Source organism: Saccopteryx bilineata, chromosome 5, assembly GCF_036850765.1.
Source record: "Saccopteryx bilineata isolate mSacBil1 chromosome 5, mSacBil1_pri_phased_curated, whole genome shotgun sequence".
NCBI classification, from domain to species: domain Eukaryota; kingdom Metazoa; phylum Chordata; class Mammalia; order Chiroptera; family Emballonuridae; genus Saccopteryx; species Saccopteryx bilineata.
The window spans coordinates 229,267,991-229,294,468 of NC_089494.1; the positions used below are offsets into that span (position 1 = coordinate 229,267,991).

The following is a 26,478-nucleotide window of genomic DNA, read 5'->3' on the forward strand; positions in this document are numbered from 1 at the left end:
TCATCCCAGGAAATGCAAGCAGCTACATCCACCCTCCTTCAGGGGTAGATTATCACGGGAGACTTGGATCCAGCCATCCTCACAGACATGGGAGAGGGTGACCGCACCTCCTTAGCAGGTATCTCTACAGTGTGATAGATGGCTCGACGGGCCAGATCACAGGTATCCTGCACCTCTGAGTCATAGGAGTAACTCTGATCTATGACCCCCTATGCATACACAGAACCAGAATCTACAGAGAAGGTGGCCCCTGAGATCCGGTTTTCTTCACTGTCCATGTAGCAGAGAGCAGGGTAATCCCAGCCACAGATTGTGGTGCCCATGGACAGACAGCCCACGCCTTTACACTGATACACCATGTTGGCCAGCAGCTTGGAGGCAGTTGACACTGCGATGCATTCTTTGTTTCAAAGCTCATAGGTTTAACATTGCTGAGCCAGTAGCCACTCCCAGAAACTGCAAACTGCTGTATCCTCAACCAGGGTGCATAGCAGGTAGGGGTTGACCTCTATCAATTTCCTTCCTGTCTGAGAGGCAATGGAGACACCCACTGTGACCTGGAGTCTGCTGCAACAATGCTTCTGTGTTGAAACTTGAAGGCCAGAGTGGTGGTCCCATGAAGTATTTTGATTCTTGGCTCCTCTGGGACAGTCCAGCTGGGCATGGCCAGGCTCAGCCCATCACTGGGACATCCTGGACTCAGGGCCAACAGATGGCACGAGCCTCAAGTCTGAAAAACCCAGGGCAGTTTACCAGTAGCGAGCTCCCTACATATGTAGTAAGGGCAAAAGGCTATGAGTTCTTTCTTGCTAATGATATTTTTTAAAGTTAAAATAAAGTTATGTGAATGTATCAATGACCTGGACTCATCTTTCAATGACTTTGCCATGTTCACATACCTAGGGTGGCCAGTGAGGGGCTCTGCTGATCCTGGCTTCTTTATTGGGGTGTTGGCTGGCTGCTCACTGATCTAGCCTGGCCTCGGCTGGGGAACCGCCACCCTGCTCTTCTGTCCTTCTTCTCTAGCAGGTGGCCTGGGTGTGAGCTCATGAAAATGGCTGCTCAGTACTTTGCTTGAATCACATTTGTTATCATATTGGTGTCACATCAGGAGGTGACATGGCTGGACCTGGAGTCAGAGAGGTAGGGCATGGCAAAGTGACCCGGAAAAGGGTGTGGATACAGAGAGGGGTGGCGAACTGGGGCTGTTTGGCAATCTATCATAACCTTAAAATGTATTTGTTTTCACAAAAGATTTCAGCAACATTTGAAAAATTCAAAGCCATATTGGAACAAACACATTCTTTAAAAAAAGAAGCGGTGGTATGGTATTAGTCAGATTACAGCGATTTTCAACCTTTTTTGAGCTGCGGCACATTTTTTACATTTACAAAATCCTGGGACACACCACCTACCAAAATGACACAAAATGACACTCTAACACAGTACATATTATACATATAGTTAATAATATAGTTTCTAAATGTATTTATACTCACACCTGACCATGTCTCACAGCACACTGGTTGAAAAACACTGCACTAAGGGACTGATTAAAATACATTAACGTAGTAAAGTATGTTGACATGTATCAAAATAATCATTATTTATGGTATTTTAAATGATCAAGTAATTAGATATTATTTTTAGTTTTTAAGAATTTTTATATTTTGAAGATGATTTTTTAACAGAGATATTTTTAAGTTTACCGATATAATAAAAGCTCTGGTCAGTTAATAAATAACTATTTCAAAGATTATATAATTTAAATTATTTTAGTACCTCTTTTCATTTTTCTTTTACTTTCAAAAATGTTTCTGTTTGGACAAAAAACTATATGGACACCACTCATATTCCCATCATTAGATACAGCCACACTGTTAACATTACTAATTATGTTTCTTTCTTTCTTTTTTTTTTAGAAAAAGAGAGAGAGAGAGAGAGGCTGAGGGGAGCAGACAGGAATTGACAGACAGGAAGGGAGAGAGATGAGAAGCATCAACTCACAGTTGTGGCACCTTAGTTGTTCATTGATTGCTTTCTCATATGTGCCTTGTCCAGAGGGCTCCAGCTGAGCCAGTGACCCCTTGCTCAAGCCAGCAACCTTGGGCTTCAAGCCAGTAACCTTTGGGCTCAAGCCAGCGACCATGGGGTAATGTCAATTATCCCACGCTCAAGCCAGAGACCCCATGCTCAAGCTGGTGAGCCCAAGTTCAAGCCAGTGACCTTGGGGTTTTGAACCTGGGTCCTCAGCGTCCCAAGCCAACAGTCTATCCACTGCACTACAATGATCAGGCCCTAATTATGTTTCTTAAAGAAAATTGAGGATGACTTTTGCTTTTAACAGTTAACATGATTTATTTTGAACATTTTTTTATGGCATTGTTTTTCTAAAAGCACAATTTTAAGAGCTCCAAAGTATGTAGCTCTGAACATCCCATGGTCAATTCTGCCAACCCCTTACCATTAGTCAGTACAGCTGTTTGCCTTGTTTCATTGTAATGATTGCTGCTCCAATGAAAATTCCTGCATATGAATGGGACTCACACCTTTGAGCTCTTTTTTACTTCCTTAATTTTCAGGAAGCTAAACAAATAGTCACTGCTCAAGTGAAGTCTATGGGAAAACAAGAATGTTTTAAAATGTCATCTGAAACAGGGACCTTGAATTATTGAAAATTAGAAAAAAAACACACCTTTGGATCTGATGACCTTGTTTTCTTTTCTGAGCAAAGAGCAAAGAAATAGAACAGCAGCCAGCTGACATGACTTTGCCCTTTCAGAAAGCAAGAGAGAGATTCATTTTCAAAGGCTCATGAGTGTGAAGATTATGATTGGAAGGCTGTCAGCTTCCTGCATAACCCTGGTAGCCTCGGGCTGTAGGTCAAACACTTGATGAAGTGAAGGCCTCCAGCCCCGACTAGCTGTGCACCAGTGGAGATTAGAAACAGGGCCTGGGACTGCTTTGGTGAAGTAACTTATTTTCATTTGGTGGGAAGCAGGGGCAAGGGTGGTGAGAAGACACTGCCCTAAATATGATATAATCCAGCTGTCCAAACACATGCAACTCAACTCAGTCATCATCCACCCTCCCCTCAAATCCAGATGTTTGCCATCGCACCATCTCAGAGTATCTTTCCTTCTATCGAATGTAACTTGCACTAACCATGTTTGTCAGGATTGCGTTTGTTTTTAATTAGAAGACATCTATTTTTATTCAGCTGGGCCCTTTCCACCTCAGCACAGGGACACAGCCCACCTTATGAACAAGCTTTAAGTCATAACTGCTCTTTACTTGATGACAAATCACAGAGGTTTTCATTCCAAGTCAGACATTAAATATCAGAAACTTCAAGACTACACTGTTTGTTGATTACTAGTATTTGTTAGCATATGGATAGGTTCATTTACACATTCTGTAGCCACTGAGTTCTTCTGATGGCAGTGGACTCTTAATATTTATGATCTTTGTGTTCCAAAACCTCCAATGATTGTGTTTCATAGACTTGCTTTCAGAGTCTAACCAGTGATCTTGCTTAGGTCATTAGCAATATCTCTGACCTTGATTATATGTAAATTAGAAGATGACAAATGTTATTGTGAGGATAAAATATCATACAATATTTCAAACACCCAGCAGAGTGATTTATATGTAGTAGGTAGGCACATATATGTTAATTCTTTCTAGTCTCTTCAAAATCTCTAGCTAGGAGTTGACTATTCTAGATGCCTGTCTGGTCCTACCTCTAGGAGATGGAAAGAGATTTTCAATGGCATTAGTTCTCTAAGCTTTAGCTCTTTTGCCTAGATGAGCATTTTGGATGTGCTGGGAACAAGTGAGGACAATTCTATAATGGGTCCCTTTCTTGTGAGCAGACGCTTTGCTTACCAAGAGCAATTCTCTGACTGCTAATTTTATTTCTAAAGTACATCAATAGTAGGTACCAGGGGAAGAGTATCTGGCGTTTATGACATTGGGAAGAAATATCTGTTGTTAAAAATAAATATGAGGACTATAAAATTAATTCTTTTTATTTTAATGGACTTGTTTATTAGGAGTTTGCTTTTCAAAAGGTGCCCATTCTTATGGGAAGAGAAAAATGAAGATTCTAAGTCTGTACGACTGTGCCAAGCCTAGAAATAATGGAGAGACATAGAGAGAGGTGCTCGTAAGGCCCTGTTGAGTCAATAGATAGCCTGCCCTCCTCTCTGTCTGCTGTCAGTCTCATTGTCTACCTTTTCCTCTGCTTTCTCGTTCTCTTCCTTCCTCTCTCATCTCTTTTCAAATTCTTTTCTTTGCTCTGATCTGCAACCTTGTCGCGATTTCTGTCTCCTGGTTTTCCCTCACCATAACATCTTGCCTGGTTCACACTCATCTCTTTGCTTTAACTTCCAATATTTTTGTCCAGACTCTGAGTCAAATTTAAGTCAGCAACAGGATGAGGCATAAAATAAATATTTGTGGGATGAAATCTGAGAAGTCCAGTGTGATTCTTCTTGTAAACTGAAAGTGGTTTACAGAACCTTTAACGTTATTGTCCATATACATCAAGTAGTCTGCTGACTGCCTCCCATACCTGTTATGAACTGAGTGCTTGTGTCTCTCCAGAATTCATATGTTGAAGCCCTAACCCATAGTGTGGCTATATTTGGTGGTGGGGCTTCTGAAAAAGTAAAGGAGGTTAAATAAGGTTACAAGAGTGGGGCCCTGGTCTAATAGGATTAGTGTCCTTATACAAAAAGACATCAGAAGTTCACCTACCCTCACATGACCTTCTGCCAAACTCATGCACTGAGGAAAGGCTATTTGAGCCCATTGGAAAAAGCTGGTCACCTGAAACCCCAGGGGAGAGCCCTCACCAGACCCCAGCCCTGCTGACCTTAGTCTTGAACTTCCAGTCTCCAGAACTGTGAGAAAATCAATTCTATTGTTTAAGTTGTCTTATCTGTGGTATTCTGTATGGCAGCTTCAGCAGACTAATACATAAAACTATTTCATTTAATCTGCTCAGTTATCTTACTAGGTCTTATTTTGTTATTTCATTTAAAAGATAAGGAAACCGAGGCACATAGAGGTATGCCTCAAAATATACAATTATTATGTAGTGGAGATAAAGAGTTGAACCCAGGTAATTTAACTATAGAAACCAAGCTTTTAGTGACTTTATATTTTTGCTTGGGCTTATATCATTAAGCCAACAAATACACTTTGAACTATGGAGAAAAGAAACTTTGTTCAGAGTGTAAAAATGGTGAAGGTAATTTTGGAAAAAAAAATGTTTTGACTACAAAAGAATTGAGTTTGACTTAAGAAACATTGACTTAGCCAAAATATATGAATCAATAATAGATTAAAACATTGACATTTATAGACTTTCTATTAAACTATCAAATTTTTGATTTACCTAATTATATTTAATATTGATTAGTTTTCAATTTAAGGAATGTATTTTCCAAATTCCACACATCGCTTATTAAGTGATAACTCACTCTGCCACGGGGTCCTGACTGAAAAGGCGTGGCAGTGGGGAGATCACTCACAGTGGGGAGAACCCACACTCACACACTCAGACACATTCATCAGTAAATCTTTTTTTGAGACCGTACCATGGGCCAGGTACCATTAGAATAATTGAGCCCTGGCTGGTTGGCTCAGCGGTAGAGCGTCGGCCTGGCGTGCGGGGGACCCGGGTTCGATTCCCGGCCAGGGCACACAGGAGAAGCGCCCATTTGCTTCTCCACCCCCGTCTCCTCCTTCCTCTCTGTCTCTCTCTTCCCCTCCCGCAGCCAAGGCTCCATTGGAGCAAAGATGGCCCGGGCGCTGGGGATGGCTCCTTGGCCTCTGCCCCAGGTGCTAGAGTGGCTCTGGTCGCAGCAGAGCCATGCCCCAGAGGGGCAGAGCATCGCCCCTGGTGAGCGTGCCGGGTGGATCCCAGTCGGGCGCATGCGGGAGTCTGTCTGACTGTCTCTCCCCGTTTCCAGCTTCAGAAAAATACAAAAAAAGAATAATTGAAAGATGACTAGGAGTTTGCCAGTTGGGTAAAATGTGTGTGTGTGTGTGTGTGTGTGTGTGTGTGTGGTAGGGGAGGTAGTGAGTTGTGGGTATAAGAAGTCATTTAGGAGAGGGGAGACTATGTGAAAGGTCTCAGGGGTGAGAAGACTGAGCAAGAGTGTGTGTGTGTGCGCGTGTGCATGCGTGTGTGTGTGTGTGTGTGTGTGAGAAAGTGTGGTAGTGGAGGTGGTAGAGGGGGTATAAGAGTGACATTCAGGAGAGGGAAGAACCTGTGATACATGAGGAGCAGATTGAGAGAGATCAATGTTTTTTCTTTTCTTTTATTTGGCATCTTGCTGTAGCGGGGACCGATGTTTTGCAGGATGTATAGGCTAAACTTGTAACTGTGAATGACCCTGACTGCAAAAAAATTACTTTGTGTTGTGCCTTTAAATTTAACCGAGGCTTGCTCAATATCTTGGCTCCAGCTTTTATGGCTGGTTGCAAATGGAAGATGCTGAGCCAGGTACCTAGTGATTTTCAACCTTTGTTTCTCACGCACTCATAAACTAATTACTAAAGAAAAAGGGGCCCTGACCTCTTTTCCCTTAGTAACTAATTTATTTGTGCCATGAGATGAAAATGGTTGTATTTAGTCAGGGGCACTGACCTTGGTAATTAGTGTGTATTTGTGCCATGAAAAAAAAAGGTTGAAAATCATGTTTATCAAAGCAATGTGAGTATGTGGTTTTATAAAAATGATAGAAAAGGACCTAGAACCTAAAGCCACAGTCCCCTGCTCAATATCTTCCCAAGATCATCTCTCCAGAGGTACTTATTTGCAGTTTGTTTAAAAGTTTCTATTTTTAATTCTTCTGATGATTCCTCTATTTCACTATGGATATGACTATAATTTTTTCAATTTTAGAAATCATCTATTAAATTCTCTCTGATAGATGAGAAATTAACCCAGCTAAAACAGTTCCTCAGCTATTCATTCCCAAATAGTTTTAAAACCCTTTCTAGTTCCTATATTGGTTACTTCTGGAAATTTTAAATATTTACACCATTATTTCTTTTTTTTTTTTTTTAAATTTTTATTAATGGTAATGGGATGACATTAATAAATCAGGGTACATATATTCAAAGAAAACATGTCTAGGTTATTTTGTCATCAAATTATGTTGCAAACCCCTCGCCCAAAGTCAGATTGTCCTCCGCCACCCTCCATCTAGTTCTCTGTGCCCCTCCCCCTCCCCTAACTCTCTCCCTCCCTCCCTCCCATGTCCTCCCTCCCCCCCACCCTTGGTAACCACCACACTCTTGTCCATGTCTCTTAGTCTCATTTTTATGTTCCACCAATGTATGGAATCATGTAGTTCTTGTTTTTTTCTGATTTACTTATTTCACTCCTTATAATGTTATCAAGATCCCACCATTTTGCTGTAAATGATCTGATGTCATCATTTCTTATGGCTGAGTAGTATTCCATAGTGTATATGTGCCACATCTTCTTTATCCAGTCTTCTATTGAAGGGCTTTTTGGTTGTTTCCATGTCTTGGCCACTGTGAACAGTGCTGCAATGAACATGGGGCTACATGTGTCTTCACGTATCAATGTTTCTGAGGTTTTGGGGTATATACCCAGTAGAGGGATTGCTGGGTCATAAGGTAGTTCTATTTGCAGTTTTTTGAGGAACCACCATACTTTCCTCCATAATGGTTGTACTACTTTACAGTCCCACCAACAGTGAATGAGGGTTCCTTTTTCTCCACAGCCTCTCCAACATTTACTATTACCCGTCTTGTTGATAATAGCTAATCTAACAGGAGTGAGGTGGTATCTCATTGTAGTTTTGATTTGCATTTCTCTAATAACTAATGAAGCTGAGCATCTTTTCATATATCTGTTGGCCATTTGTATCTCTTCCTGGGAGAAGTGTCTGTTCATGTCCTCTTCCCATTTTTTTATTGGATTGCTTGTTTGTTTGTTGTTGAGTTTTATGAGTTCTTTGTAAATTTTGGATATTAGGCCCTTATCTGAGCTGTCGTTTGAAAATATCAGTTCCCATATAGTTGGCTGTCTGTTTATTTTGATATCAGTTTCTCTTGCTGAGCAAAAACTTTTAATTCTGATGTAGTCCCATTCATTTATCTTTGCCTTCACTTCTCTTGCCATTGGAGTCAAGTTCATAAAATGTTCTTTAAAACCCAGGTCCATGATTTTAGTACCTATGTCTTCTTCTATGTACTTTATTGTTTCAGGTCTTATATTTAGGTCTTTGATCCATTTTGAATTAATTTTAGTACACGGGGACAGGCTGTAGTCGAGTTTCATTCTTTTGCATGTGGCTTTCCAGTTTTCCCAACACCATTTGTTGAAGAGGCTTTCTTTTCTCCATTGTGTGTTGTTGGCCCCTTTATCAAAGATTATTTGACCATATATATGTGGTTTTATTTCTGGGCTTTCTATTCTGTTCCATTGGTCTGAGTGTCTATTTTTTTGCCAATACCATGCTGTTTTGATTATCGTGACCCTATAATATAGTTTAAAGTCAGGTATTGTAATGCCCCCAGCTTCATTCTTTTTCCTTAGGATTGTTTTGGCTATTCGGGGTTTTTTATAGTTCCATATAAATCTGATGATTTTTTGTTCCATTTCTTTAAAAAATCTCATAGGGATTTTGATGGGAATTGCATTAAATTTGTATATTGCTTTGGGTAATATGGCCATTTTGATTATATTTATTCTTCCTATCCAAGAACAAGGAATATTTTTCCATCTCATTGTATCTTTTTCGATTTCCCTTAACAATGCTTTGTAATTTTCATTATATAGGTCCTTTACGTTCTTTGTTATGTTTATTCCTAGGTATTTTATTTTTTTTGTTGCAATCGTGAAGGGGATTATTTTTTTGAGTTCGTTTTCTAATATTTCATTGTTGGCATATAGAAAGGCTATGGACTTTTGTATGTTAATTTTGTATCCTGCGACCTTACTGTATTGGTTTATTGTTTCTAATAATCTTTTTGTGGAGTCCTTCGGGTTTTCGATGTATAGGATCATATCATCAGCAAAAAGTGATAGCTTTACTTCTTCTTTTCCGATATGGATGCCTTTTATTTCTTTGTCTTGTCTGATTGCTCTGGCCAGAACTTCTAGCACCACGTTGAATAAGAGTGGAGAGAGTGGACAACCCTGTCTTGTTCCTGATTTAAGGTAGAAAGTCCTCAGTTTTATGCCGTTTAATAGGATGTTGGCTGATGGTTTATCATATATGGCCTTTATCATGTTGAGATATTTTCCTTCTATACCCATTTTGTTGAGAGTCTTAAACATAAAATTGTGTTGTATTTTATCAAAAGCCTTTTCTGCATCTATTGATAAGATCATGTGGTTTTTGTTCTTTGTTTTGTTGATATGGTGTATTACGTTAACCGTTTTGCGTATGTTGAACCATCCTTGAGATTCTGGGATGAATCCCATTTGATCATGATGTATTATTTTTTTAATATGTTGTTGTATTCGGTTTGCCAGTATTTTGTTTAGTATTTTAGCATCTGTATTCATTAGAGATATTGGTCTGTAGTTTTCTTTCTTTGTGCCATCCTTGCCAGGTTTTGGTATGAGGGTTATGTTGGCCTCATAAAATGTGTTTGGAAGTATTGCTTCTTCTTCAATTTTTTGGAAGACTTTGAGTAGAATAGGAACCAAGTCTTCTTTGAATGTTTGATAGAATTCACTAGTATAACCATCTGGGCCTGGACTTTTATTTTTGGGGAGATTTTTAATAGTTTTTTCTATTTCCTCCCTGCTGATTGGTCTGTTTAGGCTTTCTGCTTCTTCATGACTCAGTCTAGGAAGGTTGTATTGTTCTAGGAATTTATCCATTTCTTCTAGATTGTTGTATTTGGTGGCATATAATTTTTCATAGTATTCTACAATAATTCTTTGTATATCTATGATATCTGTGGTGATCTCTCCTCTTTCATTTTGGATTTTATTTATTTGAGTCCTGTGTCTTTTTTCCTTGGTGAGTCTTGCCAAGGGTTTGTCAATTTTGTTGATCTTTTCAAAGAACCAGCTCCTTGTTTTATTGATTTTTTCTATAGTTTTTCTGTTCTCTATTTCATTTATTTCTGCTCTGATTTTTATTATCTCCTTTCTTCGGCTGGTTTTGGGTTGTCTTTGTTCTTCTTTTTCTAGTTCCTTAAGGTGTGAAGTTAAGTGGTTTACTTCGGCTCTCTCTTGTTTGTTCATATAGGCCTGAAGTGATATGAACTTTCCTCTTATTACTGCTTTTGCTGCATCCCAGAGATTCTGATATGTCGTATTTTCATTTTCATTTGTCTGTATATATCTTTTGATTTCTGCGTTTATTTCTTCTTTGACCCATTCATTTTTTAGAAGTATGTTGTTTAGTTTCCACATTTTTGTGGGTTTTTCCCCCTCTTTTTTGCAGTTGAATTCTAGTTTCAAGGCTTTATGATCAGAAAATATGCTTGGTACAATTTCAATTTTTCTAAATTTGCTGATATTGTCTTTGTGGCCCAACATATGGTCAATTCTTGAGAATGTTCCATGTACACTAGAGAAAAATGTATACTCTGTCGCTTTGGGATGAAGTGTCCTGTAGATGTCTATCATATCCAGGTGTTCTAGTATTTCGTTTAAGGCCACTATATCTTTATTGATTCTCTGTTTGGATGACCGATCTAGAGCCATCAGCGGTGTATTGAGGTCTCCAAGTATGATTGTATTTTTGTTAGTTTTTGTTTTAAGGTCAATAAGTAGCTGTCTTATATATTTTGGTGCTCCTTGGTTTGGAGCATATATATTAAGGATTGTTATGTCTTCTTGATTCAACTTCCCCTTAATCATTATGAAATGACCATTTTTGTCTCTGAGTACTTTTTCTGTCTTGTAGTCAGCATTATTAGATATGAGTATTGCTACGCCTGCTTTTTTTTGGGTGTTGTTTGCTTGGAGTATTGTTTTCCAGCCTTTCACTTTGAATTTTTTTTATCCTTGTTGCTTAGATGTGTTTCTTGTAGGCAGCATATAGTTGGATTTTCTTTTTTAATCCATTCTGCTACTCTGTGTCTTTTTATTGGTAAGTTTAATCCATTTACATTTAGTGTAATTATTGACACTTGTGGGTTCCCTACTGCCATTTTATAAATTGCTTTCTGTTAGTTTTGTATCTTGTTTGATTCTTCTTTTTTGTTTTTTTATCATTTGTTTTTGTTTGTTTGTGTTCCATACTTCTTTCCTCTGTTGCTACCTTTTTTAAGTCAAGTGTTTTTGTGGTGGTTTTTTTAAGGGTGGTTACCATTAAGTAATGAAAAGGGTACCTACCATATTCATTGTAGTACCCTATCTTATAAGTATTTCTGCACTTCATCATCCTTTGCTACTGTTAATCTCCATCCTCTCCCCCCTTTTTTTCCTTTGTTGTCACAGTTTAAGTTTGGTTTTATTGTGTTCTTGGTGGAGCTGTTACTTGTGGTGTTGTTTTCTTTTGTTCTTTGAATCTGGTTGGAAAACCCCCTTTAGTATTTCCTGGAGTGGGGGCTTTCTGTTGATAAATTCTCTCATCTTTTCTGTATTTGTGAATGTTTTTATATCTCCTTCATACTTGAAGGATAGCTTTGATGGGTATAGTATTCTTGGCTGAAAGTTCCTCTCTTTCAGGGCTTTAAATATTGGGGTCCACTCTCTTCTAGCTTGTAGAGTTTCTGCTGAGAAATCTGATGATAATCTAATAGGCCTTCCTTTATATGTTGTACTCTTCTTTTCCCTGGCTGCCTTGAGAAATTTTTCTTTGTCATTGGTTTGTGTCATCTTTATTATGATGTGCCTTGGAGTGGGTTTGTTGGGGTTAAGAAAACTTGGTGTTCTGTTTGCTTCTTGAATTTGAGGCTTTAGTTCCTTCCACAGGCTTGGGAAGTTCTCGTCTATTATTTGTTTGAGTATATTCTCCATTCCATTTTCTTTCTCTTCTCCCTCTGATATACCTATTATTCTTATGTTATTCTTTCTGATGGAGTCAGACAATTCCTGTAGGGCTTTCTCGTTTTTTATTATTTTTGAGTCTCTTTCTTCTTCTCTCTGTTGTGCCTCAAGTTGTTTGTCTTCTATTTCACTAATCCTATCTTCAATCTGGGCTGTTCTGTTAGCTAAGCTTGTTACCTCGTTTTTCAGCTCATGAATTGAGTTTTTCATTTCTGTTTGATTTGTTTTTATAGTTTCAATTTCCTTGGTAATATATTCTTTGTGTTCATTGAGTTGTTTTCTGATCTCCCTATATTGCCTTTCTGTGTTTTCTTGTATATCTCTGAGTATTTTTAAGATTTCTAGTTTAAATTCTCTGTCATTTAGCTCCAAGGCTTCCAATATGTTAAGTCTTTTCTCCATAGATTTTTCCACATCTATTTGTGTTACCTCTCTTTCTTTTGTATCCATAATATTCGATTTCCTCTTTCTTATTGGCATCTGAGGGTGGTCTTATTGATAGCACTAATTAGAATTAATAAAGAGTAAAAAGTAAAAAAAAAAAAAAAAAAAGGTAAAACACCCCACAAAAAAAACCAGTAATAATTTATTATTTCCCCCTTTTTTTTCTCTCTTCTCTTTCCCTCCTCTCCCCTCCTCAGGGAAATATCGTGCCTATAATGGAGGGCCTGATTTGGGGTGAAGAGTTCAAGGGGCAAAAAAAAGGGAGTAGGGACCTACTAAATGCAAAAAAAAAAAAAAAAAAGGGAAGAAAATCTTAGACAAGCATAAGATGATTTGCTTGTATGTGATGGTCAACTAAGAGAAATAATGAGAGGGATAAGAGGGAACCAGAAAAAAGGACCAAAAAAGAATAATAAAGAAGAAAAAATAAAAATAATAAGTAAAAATCTGTTGTATTAAGTGGAGCGAAGACTAAATACAATGGAGACCTTGGGTTGGGAGGACCCAAAATGCCACAAAAATAAACAAACAAGAAAAAAAAAATAAAAACAAAAGCAAAAAAGAGAAATAAAGCCAAAAAAAAGCCTTGAGTCCCAAATTAACTAATTTGTTCGTGATTGAGGATTATATGGGAGGAAAGTAAAATGAGAAAAGAAAAAATGAATAGAAAGGAAAAAATAAGAAAAAGAGAAAAACGAAGGAAGAAATAAAATAGGAAGAGAAAAAAACAAAATAAAGCAAGACAAAAAAAAAAAAAAAAGAGGAGAGAGTGAGAGTTAAGTGTTTTGGAGTATAACCTTAAAGGAGGGTGAGGATGAAGAAGAAAAATAAAATGCAACACTCATGGGTAGTGTAGTTCAAGAAAGGGGAAGCATAAGATGGGCAGAGAATAGAAGGACCGAGGTGGAGGAAATAAAGGCAAAAAGATAGAAGAAACAAACAACAACAACAACAACAACAACAACAACAAAAATAGTGGATCAAGTTGTAAAGTCTGTGGGTTTTTCTTGATTTTGAGAGGTTAACTTCTTCCTTTTTCTTTTCTCTCCCTCTTCCTGGTCGGTGACTCTGTACCCCAGGCTCTGCCCCTGTGTCACTCTTAGGTAGGGATTTGCAGTTGATGGGATTCTATGGCAATGTCATATAATTGGCTTTAGTCTTGCTGGAAGTAAAGGCTTGTTGGCGTTTGCAGGGTCCAACGATGAGAGAGTTTGCTTTCCTGGATTCTCTCTCCTAGTCCCCCCTTTCTGAATTAGCAGCCTGGTGATCCAGCTATAAGGCTGCAACTGCTTCTGCCTGGGGAGTAAGAGGCTCAAAGAGCTGGGAAATCCCCACTCTATCCCCACTCAGTGCAAGGCTTTGGGAAAGGCTCTGACAGTCAGGGCCTCCAGTGTAATCAGGCGGGGGTGGGTGTCAATTGTTGTCAAGGTGACTGTTCAGCACCTATCATTTAGTTGGACCTCTCAACCCAGGCTTTCCACACTTTGTAGCCTGTTTTTGCAGGGAAGAAGAGGCACTAGTCTCTGCTTACAACTAGTGTAGTATAGACCTTATTATCTGCCAAGTCCTTCTTGTTAGCGTTTATCCCTGAATATGGAGGCTCTATCAATCAGAAGTTGCCCCCGCCCCTTTAGGGAGAGGCACTAAAAATTATCACGCCTCTTGTCTTGGAACGCTGAATTGAGAGAGATCTTATCAATTAGAACCGAGGGTGCGCCGATTTCATGGGTTAAGCTAATTTCAGTGATTGGGTCGCAGCTGTGCTTCCGAAGGTATTTTAGGCTGCCTGCGCGTGCCCCTCCCCCAACGCTTGATTGTTAGCTTGAATGGCTGGGTGAGGTGCCCCGCCCACGGAGAGAATCTCCCAAGCCTCTCCCGCTCACCCCACCGCTGGCGGCTGGACTGCACCAGGCCCAGGATAATGGAGCCCCCTGGGTGTGCGGGCCAGCAGGGCGCCCTGGGCGCGTGGAATGCCCAAGGCACGTGCGTGAATGGGGCGCTCCGGGCACCGGTGGCCGGCGACCCCCACTCGCAGTGTGCGGGCCGCTGGGAACGTCAGCGGTGCTCAACCGGACCGGGCGCGCGCGCGCGGCTGCTCGTGGTGGCTCGCGGTGGCGGCTCGTGGCGGCCGCTCCGCTCGCGGCGGCGGCTCGCGGGGGCTCGCGGGGGCTCGCGGTGGCGGCTCGCGTCGGCCGCTCGCGGCTGCTCGCGGTTCCCAAGTATATGGGCTGACTCACCACAGGCGCACTTCCTTGCGGTTTGAAAGAACGTCCCTGTGGTAGCTTCCTCCACACCCTTGTCTCTCAGATTCAAGTGATAACAGTCCTTTTGCTTTCAGTTTGTGTGGAACTCCGGAATGCTCCGAGGATAAATTTTTCTGTTTCTAGTTGATAAATTTGTTGTGATTTAGGGGAGAGCTGTCGGACGCGCTGCTCACGGCGCCATTTCTGTCTACACCATTATTTCTTACAGTATCAAATACAAAGATTATCTCTCGACTTCCCTCTTTATCAGATGAAAATATTAGTCTCCTTCCCCCTTATTGCAGCTTTTATCTCTCATTTTATCCTAACGTTTGCCATTTGCAGTTTCATTTTTACATTATCATGGTTGAAATATTTAGATTCTTTTTTTGTGAGCCTAATTAAAGTTTTTCCATAGATGAATTCTAACTCTACAATGCTGGCTAGTGGTGCTTACGTTATAATTACATAAAGGCTGTTTATTGCAGGGTTAAATGGTTTGATTTGATTACACTTTATGCCTTATATTGATTTCGTTTTTTTCTGTTGTTTCTAAATATCTTTATTTTTTCCCTTATTGTTTTCTTTATTGCATGCATAGTATATATAAATATTATATGTTTCTATATCCCATATCTTCCTGAATTTTGGTTTACTCCTTCATTTTTCCAGCTCACATCCTCAAGTATCTTCAAAGGATGTGGGCAGGTGAGGTTTCAGGATCCTTGCGTACCTGATAATAATGTTATTATGCATCTACACTTGACCGATATTTTGGGAGTATATAGATCGTACTTTGAAAATAACTCTTTTTTCAGATCACTGGAGAATTAACTAATTTATCTTCTAGAGTCAGTTTCTGTTGATGAAAAGTCCTCTGCCTCATTCCTGTTTCTTTGTAAGTTGGACTCTTTTGTCTTTCTGAAAACAATAACATTTTCTCTTCATCCTTAATGCTCTGAAATTTCACAGTGATGTGTCTGCGTATTGTCTCGTGGGGAATTGTTTAGAAGCCACCTAGCTTCCGTGTACACTTTTTGGCAGAGGTAGCATCAGCATACTATTCTCTAGGTCACAGAGGAGAAAGACTCGCAGAGCAAGTCAGATGTTCAGATGTTCAGTTCATTAAATCAGTTTAGCATACAGCCCAAGGTAAGGGAGAGCGATTGGGTAGGCACTGCTGGTCCTTGGGGACACAAGGCACATGTCTCCTCTATCTTTCTGTCTCTGTTTCTGTCTGTCTGTCTGTCTCTCTCTCTGTGCCACACACCCCTCATCTTCCCGTGGATGGTAGGTTGTAGGACCAGAGTCCTACATATAGGACAGTGTTCAAGCAAGGAGGCTCACAGATGGACGCTACCGTGGGCAAGTGGCACAGGCTTGTCCTGTTGGAGAGATACAGGACAGGTGTGCCTGGCCACCGCTACAGCTAAGCCTACCTGCCTGCCGAGGGGCCGGGGTTTTATTATTGTTTCTTGAGCAGAGAACACATGGAGCCAGAATGAGCCTCACTAATAAGGGTTCTGAATACGAATGCTTCATGTCTCATGTATATTCAGTGCATTCTGGGTATTTGGTGCCTGTTGTATATTCTGTATATCATGAATATTTAGTATCCAGGTGCCTTGTGTATACTAGTACCTCTTGAATATTAGTCATCTTTTGGTTCTTTCATCTATCTTCTGCTTAACACAAACACTCTCTACCACTTATATGTACGTAAGATATGTGAGTTTCATCCACCCCATATGTTTTCTTTTCTCCGAGAGCAGAATTACCTATTTTTGAACAATATAACAACATAGTGAAATGTCTTTTTTTTTTATCCTGCTGGAATTTGGTAGATGCTTTAATTTTGATGACTCGCATTTTATTTCATAAATGTTCTTGGACTCACACTTTCCTTGATAATTCCTCCTTCCGTTTTCCTTATTTTCTCTTTCTAGAATTCAAATTAATAATTTATGTCTCTTACTTCTTTGCAGCTCTCTCCCATTTTTTGTAGTTTTTTCCACAGCTAGAAAAACATTCATCAGCTTTCTTTCTTAATGTGTCTAGTGTCTTTTTTTTAAATTCAGTAACCACATTTCAAAAGTAGACATTATTTTTTCAACAGTTTTATATTTACAGAATTGGAAGGAGAGAGCAGAGAATAGTCATCTACCTAGCACCCAGTTTCTCCTATTATATCAGTATAACACATTGGTTACACTTAATGAACCAGTATTCATACATTATTATTAACCAAGATTTATAGTTTATTTATATATCCTTAGCTTTGACCAAAGCTCCTTTTTCTGTGCCTGGATCCCACCTACGACACCACATTACATTTAACTGTCATATCTGGCTCCTCCTTCTTCACTGTTGGAATTTGTTTCAGTTTTTTCTCATAATGAAACTGGGATTAGGGATAATTGGGAGGCAGACTGCCGAGATAGAGTGTTGTCTTCATCACATCATTATCCAGGGCACATCCTAGCAACATGATTTGTGACTGTGGATGTTGGCTGCAGTAGTGCTTGTCATGTTGCTCCACTAGTTACTCTTTCCTTTTCACACCCTGCTCTTTGGAAGGAAGTCACCATGCACAGTCCACAGCTAAGGATCAGAGAGGTATGCTACCACCCTCCTTGAGAGTAGAGTATCCACATAATTTATTCAGAAATCTTCTGCCTAGGAGATTAGTCTCTTTTCCCCAATAACCACATACTTAGTTTCTCAAACCTTATTCTTGTTCTCTGTCCATTTCTCAGAGCATCCCATTCGCATGTGCTGTATCTTCCCTAATATCTCTGACCATATCATTAGAGGTATTGGCAGGAAGGGTCTTTTTAGGTCTCTGAATTTCTCTGACATTTCAGTTTCTTTTCATTTCTGGAGCTCTTTGGTTACTTATCACATTCAGGTAGAGTCATTAAGCAGGAGGGCTGGGAGCTCTGTCTACGGGAGAAGAGCTTGTTGGCTGACAGGTTTCACTTTAGGGTGAAAGGTGATCTGTTTCTTACCCTGGGGCCCTTCCATCAGAGGGCAGAGAGATTTATCAGAGACACCAACACTCCCAGTAGCTGTCCTGCTTATTCCTAGGCAGCTTGTGGGGCATTTTTACAGAAGAAAAGAACCCTCTATGTATTTGCCCTGGCTGCCGGTTGTTCTGAGCACAGATGGGTGTGTGTGTGTGTGTGTGTGTGTGTGACCGGTGGGCATTTTGTTTCGTAGACTGACCATTAAATAATACCTTTGTTGTCTGCCTCCCTTCTCACTCCTGCCCTCCACTGTGCCACGTGCAGTTTCCAAGGCTGAGATGCTGAGATGTCCTTAGGACTCCGGTGGGCAGAGTCCTGAGGACACTCCAGCTGGGACTGTGCACCTAGTGCCCTCACTTCATCAGTCAGTATTCTTCCATCTGCTTCCTGTCTCCTGGGAGCTTGCTAAGACCTCTCATACTCTGACGGGCCCCCTCGTGTCCTGGTTGTTATTCCCTAGTGTCATTTTAATGTGATTAGGGAGGGGAAAGAAGGTAACTTCTATGTTAGTCTGTCACCTTGAACACTGCTTCACTTGTTTTCATTATAAAAACATGTTATTTGATTATGGTAGGCTAAAGTGCTGTATCAAATTGATCCTAAAGCATGTACGATAGAATGGAAATTTGTTTCACATTAGTATTATAGCCCAAGGTTTCTAGTGGCAACTCTCCTCCCTGCAGTGACTCAGGGACCCAGGCTCTTCCTGTTTTGTGCTTTCTCCATTCTCAAGACCTTTACTGGTACCTGCATCTGGCCAGAGAAGAGCAAAAGAAGTGTGGAGAAGGCTTGCCTGCTTTTCCTCTTCTTTCTTCCCACTTTTTAAAATTAAATTTATTGGGGTGACATTGGGTAAGAACATTATATGATTTTCAAGTCTACAATTAATTCTATGATAGAATTATCTATATATTGTAATGTGCTCACCACCCAAAGTCTAATCTCCTTCCCTAACCACATATTTGACCCCTTAACCCTTTCCTGCCTCCCCCCACCCCTTTTCCCTCTGGTAACCACCATACTGTTGTCTGTGTCTATGACTTTCTTTGTTTTGTTGGTTTGCTTAGTTTTGCTTTCTGTTTTATATTCCATCTGTGAGTAAAACCATACAGTTCTTGTCTTTTTCCATGACATTTCACATAGTGTGATATTCTCAAGATCCATTCATGTTATTGCAAATGGCAGTATTTTATCCTTTCTTCTGGCTGAGTAGTATTCCATTGTATGGGGTGAGCAAAAGTAGGTTTACAGTTGTGAGTTCATGAAGCACTGAATTTATTCTTGTATTATTGTTTATTAATTATTATATTATTTATTTATAAGTGTAAACCTTCTCTTAACCACCCCTGTATATATGTGCCCCTCTTCTTTATCCAGTTGTCTATCAAAGGATACTTCAGTTGTTTCCATGCCTTAGCTACTGTGAATAATGCTGTGATAAACATAGGGGTGCACATATGTTTACAAATAAAAGTTTTCAAATTTTTCATGTAGATTCCCAGAAGAGGGATTACTGGGTCTGATCATGGCTCTATTTTTAATTTTCTGAGGACCCTCCATACTGTTTTCCATAGTGGCTGCACCAGTTTACCTTCCTACCAGGCATACCTGCTTCTTAAAAGCTTTGAGCCAGCTGCACACAGGTGGCATCTGCTTGTATTCCATTGGTGAGAAGGAGTCCTGGACCCAGTGAGATTCAAGGAGGCTGAACAAAGGCAGTCCCTAACGAGGCAGCCCCTTTCAGCTGCGCCCCTGTGTGATGAAGAGCGGCATGATCTGGTGGTACATCTGGTCTCCTGACCACACTTGTATGGGACCCAGAATGGAGGTAAGAGACAATGGTAAGAATTAGGCAGAGTTATATTTTGCTCAATGATAATCATTAGTCTATAAAAACAATATGGTATGATACCTTCACACCTGCATACTCTTAAAAGCTCTACCATACATCTCATTGAGCTACCCAGGGTGCTTTAAAAGGAAAACAATGCTAATTTAATAAAATCTATGTGTCAGGCATCAAGCTGGGTGATTTCCATACAATCCAGACAACACAGGTTCTCCCTGAGTCACAACAAAAGCTGTTTCTTTTTATGAAACTTGGGTTCCTTGCGGGAAAGGCATAGTACTTAAGGCTCTTTTAAAGAAATAATCTGCCCTAAAATTATCGCTCACCTATTAAGTGCTAGACATGATGCCAGGTTTTAGGAACAAATTTTCAGAAGCTCAGTTTTCTCTAAAATGCAAAGAAACCATCACAATACATTGCCACAATGGGACACAAGGAAGGGAGAGTTGTCCCTGCTGGAGGGCGGGGTGGGCTGGGGGGAAGGAGCTAGAGAAGGGGTCGCAAAGGAGGCTGGCCTTTGAATAGGATCCTGAAGGATAGCGAAGAAATGCCAGGGAGAAAGGAAAGGAGGGACACGCTGGCACAGGGACCAACTTACAAAGGTCAAAAAGCATGGGTTGCCTAGAAAGTCACTGGCCAATACGTGGGACAACCCAGGACAGCAAGGCCGGAAAGGGGAGGTGACAATGCAGAGGAGGATGGGAGCAATTGTTAGCCCATAATCCACCTCCTCCTAGAACTTTACCTCTCTCTTTTAGCTAATACACCTGAGAGCTATCTCTCTCACCCACAATTTTAGCTTCCTCAGTGAATGGAGCAGAAAAATCCCTCCAGACAAGGGCTTCCCCACTCAGACACTGTTGACGCATGGAGCCACATCCTTATTTGTTGGGGAGGTCATCCTGCACATTGGAGTATGTTTAGCCACCTCCCTGATCTATACCCACTAGACACTAGTAGCATCTCCCAAATTGTAATTAGTTTAAATGGCTCCTTAGACATTGCCAAAGGTCACCTGGGAGGAAGAATGGACTGGTTGAGAACTACTGCTTTAGGCAGATGTCACCTTTCTTTTATCATCTACCACAGAATCAAGCATTGTGTTTTGCATATAGTAGGGCAATGGGTAATTTGAGGACAGATCTCTTTTGAACCAAAGTGCCTTATTATACTGATACGTTAGTCAACAGCCCTACCCTGGCTCAGAGTAGTCTTATGAGGAGCAGTAACACATAACAGTTACACTCTATTTTATACTGTGGTCAATTTTAAAAAATGTCTGTCTCCTGCAGTAAATCGAAAGCTACAGTTTCAGTTTACATTTATTTTCTTAAATAGAAATTACCTTTTAAAAACGAACTGATTGAAGTCCAAGCAGATTAAAAATGATTCTTGAATACCCTTTCTTCCTTTTCTCTTTTTAACCAGAATGTACTCTTTCCTGCTTTATGGTTGAACCGCTATAAAAATAATACTGCTCTTACTTGCAGACGCCCTTGTGATCCATCTGGGGAAAATATCAGTCAAGCTCCTACATTTTCTCAACTAACTTTTGACTTTGCTGCCTACACATCTGGCATCTAAAACATATGGATCATTCTTTAATCAACAGCCCAGAATATCATCATTTTGAGCACCTGTCAGAGAATTCATCCAAGAATTGATTGCAGTTCAGCATTTGCCAAGAGCATGATGGAGACATCTGATTTTCAGAGCGAGAGTCTAAATGGCATATGAACTCCCCATTCCTCCCAGTTCTCTAACTTCTATCCCTGCACCAAATCAGCTTATTAGGAAAACAGCAGGTCTGGGCTCTATTATTCAAGCTTTTCACAGAAGGGCTTTTGGTTGGGGAAAAAGTTGTGATCTTGCCTTTTTTTTTTTTTTTTTTTTAAAGAGGGAAATATAAGAAATACCCATCTGTGGGGAAAATCTGTCTTTTGCAAAATCATAGTTCAAGTTGCTGCCAGTTATAATCCTGTTTCCTAAGAGTGAACTGAGCTCTGGCTCCAGCAGCGAGGCAGGAAAAGCCAGCATATGTCTCCAGACAGAACACGGGCAGGTGTCAAGGTCGGGGGCAGGAAAGGTCCCTGCTTCCGAGATCATCAGGATGTCTGTGACACCGTGCAAAAGAATGGAGCAGGTGCTCGGGGCCTGGGTGGGTGGGGGCATCTTTCATGCCTTCAGAATTAGGCCTTTGGACAAAGCCAACCCTCAGATGAACCCTAGTGGGGAGAAGAAAACATTTCTACTCTGAGATAGGGGACCTGGGACATTTAATTTGAAACGAGAGACTGAATGTACAAATAAACAATGTCAGACAAGATATTAAAATAGAATTCTGACCCACCACCTACAGCAACGTGCCCAGGGAACCAACTCATTATTTAGAATAACCAGCCCAAGGAGACAGCCTGCCGTAAGTCAGGCTTATAAGAAGTCAGACAGCTATCTCTAGTGACAGTCCAGGAAGCTAAACAATAATCTCTGTAACAATCAGGGCCCCAAATGGCCAGGACTTGATTGATAACTGACAGCTTCCCTATTTTTTGTTTCCGCTTTTTGTCCCAAAGTAGGACCAACTAGAGAAAGCCAAAGTGCACCCCGAAACAATCACATAGGGGGTGCCTCACCTCTAGTAAGCCTGCTGCAGATTCCCCGGGGCCACAGCCGAGCCACGGCACAGGGAAACCTTCCTTTCCCCCCCTCCTCCGCCCACCTGTGAGGCTGCGCTGGACGTGAATGATGGTGGTTGACTCCCTTTCTATCACAAGCTCTCTTAGTAAATAAATAGCCTTTGCTTGCTCTCATTTGGTCTTCATTTATCTCCATGGAATGTCAAAAATCATGTCACCTAATTTTGAAAACATGAGTCAAGTGTGATAGAGTGATACCCTGGAGGACCGGGTCCTCTGTCTCTGCGCACCCAGTTCCTTCGGTCTGTAATGGTCCTGTCCCTTCTCTTCCACCAGGCAAAACCCCACCCGTCCTTCTGGCCCAGCATGAGCGTCCCTGCTTCTCATGAGTCTTCTCTGCCTGTCATCAGCAAAACCCCAGGAATTCCCTTTTTCCTTCATGTTAGAGTGACGTCAGTCCAATACACAATGTCAACAAGAAGGAAGTATTTTCCGGGTGCTGCTTATTTCCTGGGTGCTTCTTCATGTGCATGTCAATAACTCTGGTCTTAACTTTGTGAGGGGGAATTCCTCCCTGACCTTCACCATGAGGAGGTCAAGGCTGTCTCTCACCATAGAACACTGAAGTGGGTCTGATCTGTTTCCCCAGTTAGATTCTGAGCTCCTTGCTCAGTTGATTTTTTACCCATTTTAATTCTTCCTGCAGAGCAATGTCAAGACACATGAAAGATGATTCTTAAAGGCTTGGTAAGTGAATGAATGAATGCGTGGATTCCTACAGGGCAGGAAAAATGAATATTTACAAGTCAAGCCTGGCTTAAAGGACTAATTATGGCCCTGGCCGGTTGGCTTAGTGGTAGAGCATTGGCCTGGTGTGCAGGAGTCCCGGGTTCGATTCCCAGCCAGGGCACACAGGAGAAGCGCCCATCTGCTTCTCCACCCCTCTCCCTCTCCTTCCTCTCTGTCTCTCTCTTTCCCTCCCGCAGCTGAGGCTCCATTGGAGCAAAGATGGCTCTGTGGCTTCTGCCTCAGGCGCTAGAATGGCTCTGGTTGCAACAGAGCAATGCCCCAGATGGGCAGAGCATCGCCCCCTGGTGGGCATGCCAGGTGGATCCCGGTGGGACACATGCGGGAGTCTGTCTGACTGCCTCCCCGTTTCCAGCTTCGGAGAAATGCAAAAAAAAAAAAAAAAAAAGACTAATTATTCAAAAGCATGGGCCATATGGTTCCTATAGGTAAAGGCATGTCGGTCAAACTTTTTCTTTCACCCAGACCCAGTGTCTTTGAATAGGAAATTAATCATTGTAAAATTCCGGGTGGAGGCTGCAAGTGTTTCTAGCTCTGGCTGGGTGGGTTTGAGGGCTTTGATGTCTGTGAGCTGCATATTGAAGATTTACCAAACAGCAGTAGCTTCCTACCTCAGAGAGGAGACAGATGTCAACAGGTGAGCTATCGCCGGTGCCTAAGCAACAGAACAGAAATTTTCTCTTGTAAGCAGTGCATCTTTTCGTCCTGCCTTAGGGATTCCACATCTTTGGTGCCTTTGGTTCACTTAATTATTTTAAACATTTTTTGTTGAAAAGTTGTCATAGCAACAGCATCAACGAATATTTCAGAGGACGAATTCTATTTTCAGCACCCTCAAATAACGTTTCATTGTGCCCATTATCTACCCCTGCTCATTTCACACATAAGCGTATTCTAAACTTGCAACCACGAAGCAATGTCTATTTTCTATTCTGCTGTTTCAACTTATATTACATCAAAAACATTTCCTTTGTTTCCAAAGCCTTCAAATTAAGAAACTTCAATAGCTGTACAGTGTTACACATTACTAAGTTATCCCCATGTTGTTGTACACTTAATTCACTGCTCATATTTTTATTACCTTCTAGCATCTTCTTGCATACAGTTTTTGCCTTCTGATTAATATTTCCTTAGAGGAGATTCTCAAGAATAGAATTTCTGGTATCTTTGTGGCTTCTGATAAATCACATCATGTTGGTTTCCAGAGGCACTTCTGCTAATTTGGAGAACCAGATTGTAGCTCTAGGAGGATGCCTTGCTATGAACCAGGCACACTTGTCCTTAGGGTGAGACGCTAGACAGTCGATGGATGCAGCCTCTCCTTAAAAGAATTAAAAGGCATTTGTTAGAAGTAGCGATGTGAGTGTCAGGTGCCTTGATTAAAATTTTCTGAAGCAAAACGATTTTGCCTGGATATATGAACTCGCATGCTGGTAATAGAGAGTTTTCTTTTTCCTTGTTCTGAGTTTTACATCTCATGCATCTAAGTGTGACTATAAAACCAGAGATTGGTTTTTAATAAATACCCTGGAATTCTTATATGCAAAAAAGGGCCATCTTCTCATAGGAACTTCTTAGGTAATTGTTCAAAACATGAAATCCTTAAGGAATTGCATTCATATCCAGTTTCTAAATGACCAAAGCAAATTTAGACTTATATTTTCTTTTTGCAGACCACGAGATACTCAAGCAGCTTGATGACTAAGCATGATGATATGCAGACCCAGTAGGCAAGTCAACTTCACGATCATAATCCCAGGAGCGCTCACCATGTGACCGGTTCAGTGCTAGGTCTTACTGAATGCACAACTGGTGCTAAGAGGGAAGTGCTAATATACCCATTTTACAGATCAGGAAACTGATGCTTGAGAGCATAAGAGAAGTGCTCTGTTATGTAGCAGGGTAGCAGCTGGTGTTGAAATCTAGGTCTATTTGAGCACTTATCAAAGGGTGGAGTGAATAACCCCTTAAAAGGGAGGCTGGTAGTGGAAGAGTTTCCTGAAATAAAGGCAGCAGTTCAGGTCCAGTGGGATGGGAAGGCAGGGATACTTGCATCATGGGTGGGGAGAAATCATTTTGTTATTCTCTCCTTCTCCCCACCAAGGGGCTGAGCTCTGCCTATGAGCCCAGGCCATCAAAAAGCTTTCTAGAGGAGGCCTAGCCTTCATCACAATGTATCTGCCTCCACTGGATTCACACCACAGCCTTGCCCTGGGGCACCAGGCGTTACTTGCTCAGCTACCAATCCACTGCTCTGTCCCTCCATCCCTGTTTCACTAGGCTCTGGCTTCCTTCTCCCTGTCTGTGTCTCTTATAGCGGGGAGGCATCATCGTTTATTTCCAAGAAATAGCAGGGTGCTAAGGCCTAATGTGACTTTGCCTACCTAGTCAGGAACAGATGGTGATGTTTTAACACTGTTAGACTCTACATCTGTCAATCAAGCAGATTTAGTCTGGTCGGACAGCAAAGGCATGAGCCCACAAATGAGGGGACCAGACCTTACACAAGTGATGGACTTCGTTGTCTTTATAAACACTAATAAACCGTTTAGCCGCAAGCACCTGTCTTCAATAATGGAGACTCAAACTACTTCCACAACTGCTAATCAAGTGGAAATCACTCTGTTGTGAAGGCTGCTTTGGGAATTTTGAGCACCATTTTATTTCTCTTCAAGCCTCTTGGAGGGTGTATTAGGTTTAGAGCCAGCCTTTTAACAAAGCATTATGTTTAATCTTTTTTACCACTTTGCTATTTTTCTCTAAAAATTATTTCCATTATACCAAATTCCATTTGGCCTTTTCTATATCTCCTTTATAACATTTTCTTTAAGAGATAAAAAGGCTATTAAATGCTGTGCAGTCCTAACCTGCCTTCAATAAAGAACGAAGCGGGGAGCGGCCTTGGACGGTCCGCGTTGTGAGCGAAGTGGCCTCACGTTCGGCACGGCTCCTCCTGCGCACGTGTGGAGGCGGGGCGTGGCTCTGCCTGGGAGAGAAATGGTGAGCTCCATCCTTGCGATTTATCAGAATGACGTTTCTTGGACTAAAAAACAGTCCGCTTATAATAAAAGATCTAACATTCATGTCATCAGAGTCCCAGAAAGAGAAAAAAGAATGTGGGGTTGAAAAAATACTGAAGTACTTTGATGGTGAAAGCAAAAAGGATAACGCCGTCTGAGGCTGGACATGTGAGGGGAGGAAATATTTATGATGCTTATGTTATGAATGCGAAAGGGTAAAGGGGCACAAGAGAGTTAAGTTTCCTGCACTTCATTCAAACAGGCTAAATGACAACGCCAGGAGATTATGTTCTTATGTATGGATAAAACAGTAGAGCTACCACTAAAAAAAAAAAAAAATCTGTATTAAAATACCCCCCAAAATGCTATAAATAAATCAAAATGGACTGCTACAAAATGTTCAAGTAATCCACAGAGAAAAAGAAAAGAGAGAAATTAAAAACAGA

General features: G+C 40.9%; 1 pseudogene; it reads right to left on the bottom strand.

Moving 5' to 3' along the window:
* LOC136306658 (proteasome subunit beta type-5 pseudogene) lies at positions 1 to 26,023 on the bottom strand (annotated as a pseudogene).
* Between the last annotated feature and the right edge of the window lie 455 nt (positions 26,024 to 26,478).